Below are 10,351 nucleotides of genomic sequence, written 5' to 3'. Positions count from 1 at the left end.
CGTTCTTCTGAGCCAGGAACTGTCAGATGCTCATGATATCGTCACAAGAAACATTGCAATGGTGAAGCAGCCATGGGTTATCTTGCCACTCGCGACACGAATAAAGAAAATGCTGAAAATCAAACCAGTACCACTGTCCGAACTCACAAGCCCATTTTGCACATTTTGCAATTAAGCACAGGCCATCACTCCATTTTAATTTGGTGGTTAATTAGTAAGATTTCAGTCAAATGTGGACATTGGAAATAGATGAAATCCAAGAAAAACATTTTAAATTCAAAACGGATGGTTTTTTTTTAGGAAAGCTTTATTATTATTATTATTATTATTACTATTATTATTATTATTATTATTATTATTATTATTATTATTATTATTATTATTATTATTATTATTATTATTCGGATCTCGCCCGATCCACAGATTGGTTGGTGGGGGCGAAAAACAAAAACAAAAACAAAGTGCGCATTCAGAGTCGATACCATTTGACGTGTCAATGAAGCTCAAACATACTCAGCATAACACGCTAAGCCTAACTTCATAATAAAGTTTGCAAAATTCAGTAATAAATTGAGGGCAACGAGAATAGCCTTAGTACACTATTACTTTGAAGTTCGTGTACGTCGTGGCGCGATGGCGATCTTGACTTCCGTTTTAGACGTCAGTTTCTCGTAGTTAATTGACATTGCACATTGCTGCGACCATCATCAAAACAACGCTATCCCAAACTCATCCTCAATCGCTAATTTAGGACGCGGATATGGCAGAAGTCTCCGACGAAACTGGCTAGCTATCTGTTAGCATGACCAACGAGTGCATCATGTTTCCTCAAGTGTGAGTTGCTTGCTATTATTGCCTTTTTATCTCTCCCCCAAACGGGCTTTTATTGAAGCCCACACAAGGTTTATAATAACACTGAGGCTGTAGGCTTGAAAGGGGTTTGAAAATGTTGGCTGTGGGGAGAAAAGGAGCAACTTACTTCAATTATTTTCCAATATTCAAAGCTACTTTGTAATTCACTATGCATGTTTACAGGAAGGGAATGTGCCTTATTTAAATTGCACGTTGAAGTCGTTTCATTATTATTATTATTATTATTATTATTATTATTATTATTATTATTATTATTATTATTATTAAAGATAAATATAAATTCGTCTTCATTTATTTTATAAAACACCTTTGCCCACTAAAAAATAAAAACAATTTGACTCAAAATGTCAAACTTTAGATGATAGGAACACAACTTTAATCCATTAATACATTGTTGTTTTACACATGAACCATGTAAAAAGAAGAATGTTTCTGCCTCATATTGCACTTTAAAGTTGTGTTCCTAAATCCTAAAAGGCTATACTAGAATTAAAAAAAAATAAACAAGCGATGAACACTTTTGCAATTCTTTGACCAACTCTGCATGCAGTCAAATCAACAGGACCATCCCTTCAACCAACATATGTCCCCCCCCCCCCACACTTTGCCAGGGGCCAATCGAGCTATTCTGGGTACCCCCACCTCTTCCTTGCCAATAGCTTCGGGCGATGCCTTCCATCCTGTCTCCTCTGTAGTCGGGTATTAGAGGAGCACCCCTCAAAGATGCACTCAGCTCCCCCGATACGAACACAGCGGGTCCCCCATCACCCATACGACAGTGAATGTCACCCTTGTGCAGCGATTATGGCGATCAAAACACTTAGCTTGTCTCTGTAAAAACCTTGATCAGATAACTGATTTCCTTTTCTTGCAGCAGCCTGATGTGGTTGCTGCGGTGATGTGTGGAGACACAAAAGGCAGACGGGATACGTGGAGGCCGAGATAATGACGCACGGGAACACAGGATGCTTTTTCGGAGCCACGTATTTAACGAGCGCTCGGATTTCAGAGAATGTGTTGAGTGGCAGCAAGCGATGAATCGCACAACAATTACATCAACATGGGCTATATTCTATATTCACGTAGCCATATGTTGACAGACGAGCATAGAAACAAATTTAAAACAATTACGCACTTAGATGAATTTAGGGTAGATAGATAGATAGATAGATATTTGGCCAGGGTTGTTAGTGGAAGCTATGGAGTTCCATGTCCTGCCCTTATTTTGTAGTGAAAGCTAGCTAGCAGTAAGCAAAACAATATAGCTAACTTTGGAAAAAAAATCCAGCTAAATTTAACATAATTTTGTGAAGAGTGAGTAGGACTCTTGCTGTTGTAGATCTCTCATCTCTGACTGCCTGTGAGGCAGGCGACGGCTTAACAAGCAGCCGGCAGATACACTCACCCCCAATACAGGCCATTATTATTAATTATGAATAATATCGGCCTGCTGTGCATGAGCTGCCTGATAAATGGATCCATGATGAAATGAAAGATTAAATGCTAAATCAGTATCAACAAACAGCAGCACTTCCTGTATTGGGTTGTGGTAAACCGCAGCATAAGTAAGGCAACATCAATGTGGAAAAACAAAAGCCACAACACTATTTGATTGGAAGCTGTTTGTTGAAAAGCTACAATACATTAATCTCTGCACGTTGTTGTCCGAAATAAAAAGTCGAGCGGTATCCACTCCATCCAATCCCGATGTTCGTCTGGCTCCATTAATCTCCTCGTTCGCTCAGTCCTTGAAATACTTTCCACTTTCTCCGCCTTGTGAGTCCTCTGAGGCATTGGCAATGTAGCGGCTCAAGCGGTAGGGGAAAAAAAAAAGATTGATTTTCCCATCATGACTTGAAATAACATATTTATTGATCACGTATAGGAAGGTTGGGGGCGCGGTGAGACGCTTATTCGGGTCAGCCTCCGGGTCTGCTGAAAGGTTAGAGAGATTTCGCTTTGGGGGTGCAACATGAGTTCATGTCATTAACTTTAGGTCATCATATATTGCAGATTCGTGTACACCAGGCGCTAGCAACCATTACAATCTTTATCTGACCACTTCTTTGGGGGCCTCAGTAAGCTCTGGAAAATGACCAAATGCAAGTGCATTTATCCATTTATCCACTTTAATCACTCCCAGCCATTTTTACCTTCCCTATTTTATTGGATTTTGACTTATTTTATAAAAACATGGAACCCACCAAAAGAAAAATTTGAGTCTCTTCTTTCATCAGGAAAAAAAAGTCTATTTGTATCTGTTTACGTTTTGCATCAATTAGAATTCGAATCTAGCCAAGTTTCATCGTTATTCACATTCCTGGTGACAACACTAGCAAAAAAAGCTTGCTGTAACATCGCTCCCTGCTGGCCATTTTTTTTTGTAATAACTACCATTGCTTGAAGCGATCTCTTCATGTCAGAAGCTGTATCAAAGCCTTCTTTCTGTATGCTCTAGCATAAAAAAACAACATAAAAAAAAAACAAAAAAACGTCTAAATACGTTTTTGGGAGTGAAGGACAAAATATTAAAAAAACGTATACGTTTTTGGGTTTGCATTAGTTATTTGTCCCAAACATGACTCTGCCCCAAAACCTAGTGCCCCTGGAAAAAGTTGCCCCAGCAAAAGATTTCTGTGGACATATTTTCATGTCAGGATGCACTTGTTTTTTTTTATTTTTATTTTATTTTTTATTTTTATTTTTTTAATTGAACTAGAAGTCAGCCATTTTGGGTTGAAGACGCCATTTTGGGTGATTTCCTTGGCTCATACTTCAGGAATCTCCATCAAGGGAATTCACCCAAATGAGCCCCAGTCAAATGCAGATACAGTATATGGTCATGCTTTATATAAACTGTTTTTGCCCAGGCCACCTAATGGCGAGTGAAGCATAGCGTCAAAGTTTAATGTTCATTTTAAGGATTCTCAGACATTTTAAAATAATAAGCCCCACAAATGAACTACATGACCAACGTAAAGATGGGTGGACGTGTCTGTAATTACAAGGTACACAAGAAAGTCTCAAGGACCCAAGGCCAAACCTGTACAGGAATTGTGCCATTTTGTTTGGAAGGTTCAAATCTGGGTTCCGGCCTTGTTATGTGGAGTTTATTTGTTCTCCCAGGGTACTCAGGTTTCCTCCCATATTCCGAAAACATGTATGTTAGGTTATATGTTGTCTAAATTGTCCAAGATGTGAATGTGAATGGTTGTTTGTCTCTATGTGGTCCACTAGACAAATGAGCAACAATATATAGTGAACTGAAGTTGTTTTGTGTACGGCGCCAAACTGAAGGCCCAGGGCCCAGTTCATTATCGGTATATGTGGCCTGCGAAAGCAAATCATGACATGGCCCGGCTGCAAGGATCTTGAGTCCTTGTGACAATATGCCCTTGAGCAAGATACTGGAGCCTCAGTTGCTCCTGATGCTGCATCAGTTGATGAATGAGGAGACAGTTTTAAAGCAACTTGAGTATGCAAGTGTGAGGCCATTTATGATTTAATTCTGTATTGTCACATCTGCTCTAATCTGCAGCACTGATATGACCGTCAGTGTAGTAGCTGCTCTCTTATTCATTTGATTAGTGGCTGAAGATGAGGCCGGTCCGTCTTTCAACGGCAGTCAATTTTTGTTGAAAAAAAAAAATCAATAGGTTTTAATTCCAGAAATCAAACCAATTCTCCCGCAGGGTGCAAAGTAATTCAGCACCAAGGTCTTTATGTTGCCTTCAGTGTGAGAGTGTTGAATATCGACAACACTGACCTTTGAGGAAGCATACGAGAACACCAACAAGATGAAGCCATCGTGTCAGTTTATTAGCTTTATTGAACAAACGGCCGCAGCACATGTGAACTTTGCGGCAAAATTTCACCATTTTCAGGGCTTTTACCCATATGAACTCCTCCGAGTGAATCCACTCGATTGCCAACAAATCTATCCATACTAGGCTAGTCAATCTTTATCATCACTGTCCCGACAGAAAGACAAACAGACAGACAGAAGGTTTACCTCGCACCAGTCATGTATAGCAAGTTGCTACGTTGAAAATATACCGCTAGAAAACTCAGCTTGCGTTGTCTGACTGGTGAGTGGCGAACGCAACAGATATTAGGACTACATTTCCCATGATTCTTAGTTCTGAAATCAGGAAGTAGTTTTAGCTCCGGTCCATGTATTACCTGCTCCTGATTAGATGCAAAGTTCAAGGTACAAGGTAAACTTTATTATCACAGAGGGGCAATTCCTTTTACAGCCAGTAGTCAACATGAGGGGGAAAAAAACAACCCCAATACACACACTCAATGAAATGTGAATTTGGAATTAAGTTAATAGTTAAATTCCCTTTTAATGGGTTTACCATGAATCGCTATAACAACTGTGACCAACTATGACCCTAACCATGAATCGTATCAGAACTAACTATTCCAAGCTAGGGAAGTAACACAATTGTCAACAAATTTGTTACAAAGCATACCAACAGTAACACCTATTGACACAAAGCACCAGCACCCATGCACAAAAAAACAAACAAAAAACATTAGCATTAGTATCCGCTGCCGGTGTGTTTCCACCGCCATGAGATTCACTCAATCGGAACCAAATTTAAATTGTGTGTAGCGAACTGTTTACTCGACAGATGGGAAACATTTAAATGTGAAAGTTGTGAGCTTGGCGGAACCAAATAACTCCCAGTGTGGCGCGGTGTCCCTCAGGGACAATTTCAAAGCAGCCAATTCTCACATGTAATTACCAACGGTATTCTCCATCACGTACCTGAACCAATCGTAAGCCTATTATACACATCCCGCCACAATAAACAACTTCAGCAGCACCGTCTTGGGAACAATCAAGGCTTCGTTAATAAGTCCTAAATACAGTTTGGCCGTGACAGTTCTCGGCTTGCGTTATTTTCTATCGGTGTTAGCAAAAGTTCCAAACTATTATTTTTATCTTTGAGAAGCATGACTCGCACAGATCACGCCCACGAGTGTGTTCTAGTGTACTGTGTAGCTTACCGATTTTTTTATATTTGTATTGTGAAAGGTGAAGGTCATCGTGAACAACGGGGAAGGAACAATCACATTAGAGCAGTGGTTCTTCATTAACGTGGGTTCGATTAAACCTCAGGAGTTCGGTGATTTCTTTATTCTTGTAATCCCTTCATACTAGCTATGTCGAGCAAAAAAAAAGAGAGTGGTAAGACGAATATGTGTAATATGAGTTCACATGTATAATGGAACGCATGGTGTTCCACAGGGTTCAATTCTGGGGCCTCTGCTGTTTTCATTCTAACTTGCTGCGGTTCAATCTTAAGAAAACAGTGGTGGGCTGCTCTATGAAATAAAGTTGAGTTGAGTGGTGGATGTCAGCGTCGAAACTGCATGATTTGCAATGTCAAATTGAGCAACTCTCGTCCAGCACAATTCGCTATCGAGCAAAACTAAATGAACACTTTTAAACTACATAGAGATGGTGAATACAAGAGCTGAATTCAAAGCAAAGAGTGCCAGATTTGATGAAAAGGCTACTCTCTCTGTTCATTTTACTTAACAGTAAACCATATACCTATGTCTTAAATTTTGAGAATAAAAAATAAATAAATCATATTTATTTTACAAAAAGGGCAATTTTCAGCAATAAAAAGTTAATATTTTGTCCAGAATTAATTTGATAACAGCATTTTTTTTTCATGTACAATTAATACCTTTAATAATGTATTCTTCCATTTGCAGTCGACTGAAGATGACATCAGCTGTGCAAAGGAAATAAATAACGATCAATCATGGCTCCGTTTGCTGAACAAACCCAGAAAAAAAGGTGTTTCCTTAGCACAGGTGATGTCATCTTCAGTCAGCAGCAAGTGGCAAAATTAGTTTTTAAAGGTGTTAATTGTTCAGGAAAAATAAGGAAGTTATCACATTAATTATAGATAAAATATTATCCTCTTACTGTTAAGAAACACTGCATTAGAGTAACTGTATAACCGGTGACCTAGCGTGCCTTTCTTCACTGTGTTTTTTTCTTGAATAATCAGTGAGACGAGAGATACATAATAAATGTGTGCATTTGCAGTGTGAGACCAAGCGTGCTTTGGATGTTTTGCGACTCTCTAGTTCTAGTTGATTTCAATTGCACAAGATGCTGGTTATTGCTTTGATGTATCAATCGGCAGCTTATCACATCAACGTGACTTTTAGCTCAAAAAAAGTTTCTTGAACTTGACACAAGAGTGCTTGTTGTCTCAATAGTACAAAACAAACCTGCCATTTGTGACTTGCAAGCTGATTCTAAAGGTGACAAAATGCAAAACCGCCTTTTATAGTCACAGAAGAACATATTATTTGGCGATGGGACTCTGCTGCATGGATGACTTTCATCTGCAAAAAAACAAAAGCCCCCTCTCTTTGTCTGTGTTTTCCTTTTCCTTCAATTGCAGCAAGAAGAAGAAGAAAAACAAGAGGCCCATCAGTGTTGTTCTTTCATCTCATTTCAGCCCAAAAGAGCTCAGCTGGGGACTTGTTGCGTGCAAGGAGTAGGCTACATCACAAGAGCGAGCGAATGGGTTTGAGGGAGTTCTGGGGGACGTGTTGAGAAAATCAACCGCAAAACGAGACGAGCCGATACCTCGAAAATATTTTTGAAAATATCACAAATGCTAAAATTTTGTAATAGCATCGCGATTTCTTGTTAGATTCGTGTGCGATCCAATGACAAAATAAGCGTCTCACTCAGGATAAGTGTGCTATTACTTTTCCAGGCTTAAACACCCACTAATATTACCGTTTCCTTGTATGTCCGTGTCCATCCATCCATCCATCCATCCATCCATCCATCCATCCATCCATCCATCCATCCATCCATTTTCTTAACCATTTACTCCTCACAAGGGTCACCGGGGCGCTGGAGCCTATCCCACCCGGCTTTGGGCAGTAGGCTGGGTACACCCTGAACCGGTTGCCAGCCAATCGCAGATCCGTATACATGTATAGCCGTATTATTCTGCCCACCAGCTGGTTAAGGTGTGCATACCAGAAGGAGCAGCACAATGTCCATTGAACTGAAGCAAAACCTGTGGCAAAAACTGTCAAAAACGCTTCATTCTTCACTCTACATTCTATTAAATTATGTTGCCGATGTATGTTTTATAAAGTATAAAATTATCAGGTGCTATTTTTCTTATTAAAACACATTTAAAAAACAAACAAATTACTGACATTTCTATTCATTTAACTTGGAAAATATGGTATAGGATACAAGTGTTTATGACATCATTGCATGAGTTACAGAACAAGCAAGACTTTGAACGTAATCCCTGCAATTTCCCTGTGATCAGTTGGAGTCGCTGCACATACAGCGAGCAGACCATGAAGCAGCCAACACGGGTAGCGCAATCAATAATGAATGACAAAGCAGACACAGACAGTTTGCATCCATGCACTTCATGTGATGTTTGACTTTGAGGAATTTACATTAAGCGCCTTCTGCTCAGTTTAAATAGACGCACAGCTGCTTCCAGGAAGCGCGACCCATTTGGATCACGCTGTTTGTGAAAAAAGAAAGAAAAAAAAAAAAAAAGAGTCTGATCTCTTCATCAGTCTGCAGATGATGTGCAAAAGTCTTCCCGCAACAAGATCCCCCCCCCCCCCTCCATCTGGGAGAACACAATAGTGCAAAGTTGTCAAGCGTTGGGGCTAAGAAAAAAAAAAAAAGCCTTTGTAGTTGAATGTTAGTGTGTTGTAGAATACTGTATGTCTCAGTGGACACTTCAATAGGTATGCCTGCACAGTCCAATGAGATCAAACACAAGAGCTGCCTTTGTAAAAACAATTTCATTTGTGTGTCGATTCCACACCAGAAAGCAGTCTCAGGGCAAATGCAGCCGCATTTCCCTTCTTTAAGGCATGATGAAAATTGGTTGAGTCATTATTGACATTAGATTTTAATCGTAAATCCAATTCTGATCATTGATGGTCCAGCGAAAGACCGCTGTCAGTCTCCTTGACCACATTGGACTTCAATTAAATTTCATTAACATTCTCTCAATGAAAGTTATGTGAAAGTAACTAAAGTAATGTTATTAAATTTGTTAATGGGGAGGGTCACACAGGGACACACAATCGGGGGGTACAAGGTGGCCTTGAATTGCTCACGTCACATGCGTGGCTAATACAAAAAGGAAAAACAAAACAAAACGTGTGGCCAATTACATCATCTATTTGTGCTAGTTTAGCAAAATACCAAAATAAAGAAAACTCCACCCATGTGCATAGTTAAACTGCACTGTGCGGGACTTGTGCTGGGCATTAAAATAGGACCCAATTAACTGAATATTGTTAAAATTGTTAAATGAACTAACATGGGGCGGTGTGGATCAGTGGTATGGTGGTTGTCTCCCAACCCAGAGGTTGTGGGTTCAATCCCATGCCATTGTGACCACGTCGAAGTATCCTTGAGTTGCTCCTGTTGCAGCGTTATCAGTAGGTGAATGGGTAGTCAAAATGTAAAGCGCTTTGAGGGCCTCGTAAGTTGTGAAAGCCCGATATAAATGAAGTACCATTTACCAATAATGAATTTTGACAAATATATGATTGATTGCAAAAAGAAGGGCAAAGAAGCAAGCATTTCTGCAAACCGTAAGTCTCCATGTGATTCTATTACTGCCACCAAGTGGTCTGGAGTAGATTTTTCACGCGCTCCCCTGAGACCTTATATTTGTGTCTATGATTCAAGTGTCTGCATAGCTTCTGTTTGTTTTGTCTGACTCAAATGAGACGGCGCTTTTCCAATATTCATTACTTGCGCCTGCCAAGTCATTGTAATTCCCTTCAAAGCTTGTTTCTGCAGCGCCAGTTTGTGTACAATGAGTGTTTGGGGGCCTCAAGGGGGCTTCTACTCGTTCTCTCGCATACCGTTTGCAGTGCTCTGCATTCTCATGTGATATTTACAGTAACCAGCGAGCGCATGCAAATGTCACGCAGCCTGCGTCTTTCTATTTTTGATCTCCATGTATGAAAGGATTATTGACGGACAGTCCGGGATGGCTGCCGTGTGTCTGCGCTTTGACTCATCGCCTCGGAGGGGCGGCAGCGGGGGCGTCATAGCGCTCGCTGACTGCAGTTTACCTTAAACATCAATAGCCGGCAGGCCTAATGAGCCAGCCATTGGATTTTTGTTTTGATGTTGGCGGTGTTTGCGATGACGCACTTCATCCACGCTGGCCAATTATGTCCATCATTTCAGATTAAGAAAAAAATATATGATTTGTCATGCACCGATTGCACACATCATTAGGTTTACCTGCAGAGTCCATGAAGTATTAATTTGATCGTTATTATTTTGGTTGTGTTTTATGCTATTTTGGCGGCCCTTGAATACATATCATTGCACATTCAAAGTGAAACTGAAAGTATTATTTTTGTTTCTCTCACAATGCAGCTACTAATAACCGGTGTAGTCTACTTTGCTAGAATGTAT

General features: G+C 40.0%; 1 long non-coding RNA gene across 2 annotated transcripts in view; it reads left to right on the top strand.

Moving 5' to 3' along the window:
• The first annotated feature begins 665 nt into the window (after positions 1-665).
• LOC144026137 (uncharacterized) overlaps positions 666-10,351 on the top strand; it is a 42,418-nt gene continuing 32,732 nt past the window's right edge. For both annotated transcript variants that reach the window (XR_013285054.1, XR_013285055.1), the window contains exon 1: positions 666-834. This is a non-coding gene — a long non-coding RNA (uncharacterized LOC144026137). The remainder of the gene's footprint in view (positions 835-10,351) is intronic.

Source organism: Festucalex cinctus, chromosome 9 (assembly GCF_051991245.1).
Source record: "Festucalex cinctus isolate MCC-2025b chromosome 9, RoL_Fcin_1.0, whole genome shotgun sequence".
NCBI classification, from domain to species: domain Eukaryota; kingdom Metazoa; phylum Chordata; class Actinopteri; order Syngnathiformes; family Syngnathidae; genus Festucalex; species Festucalex cinctus.
The sequence above is the reverse complement of the archived record's forward strand: the minus strand, read 5'-3'. Positions and strand labels throughout refer to the sequence as shown.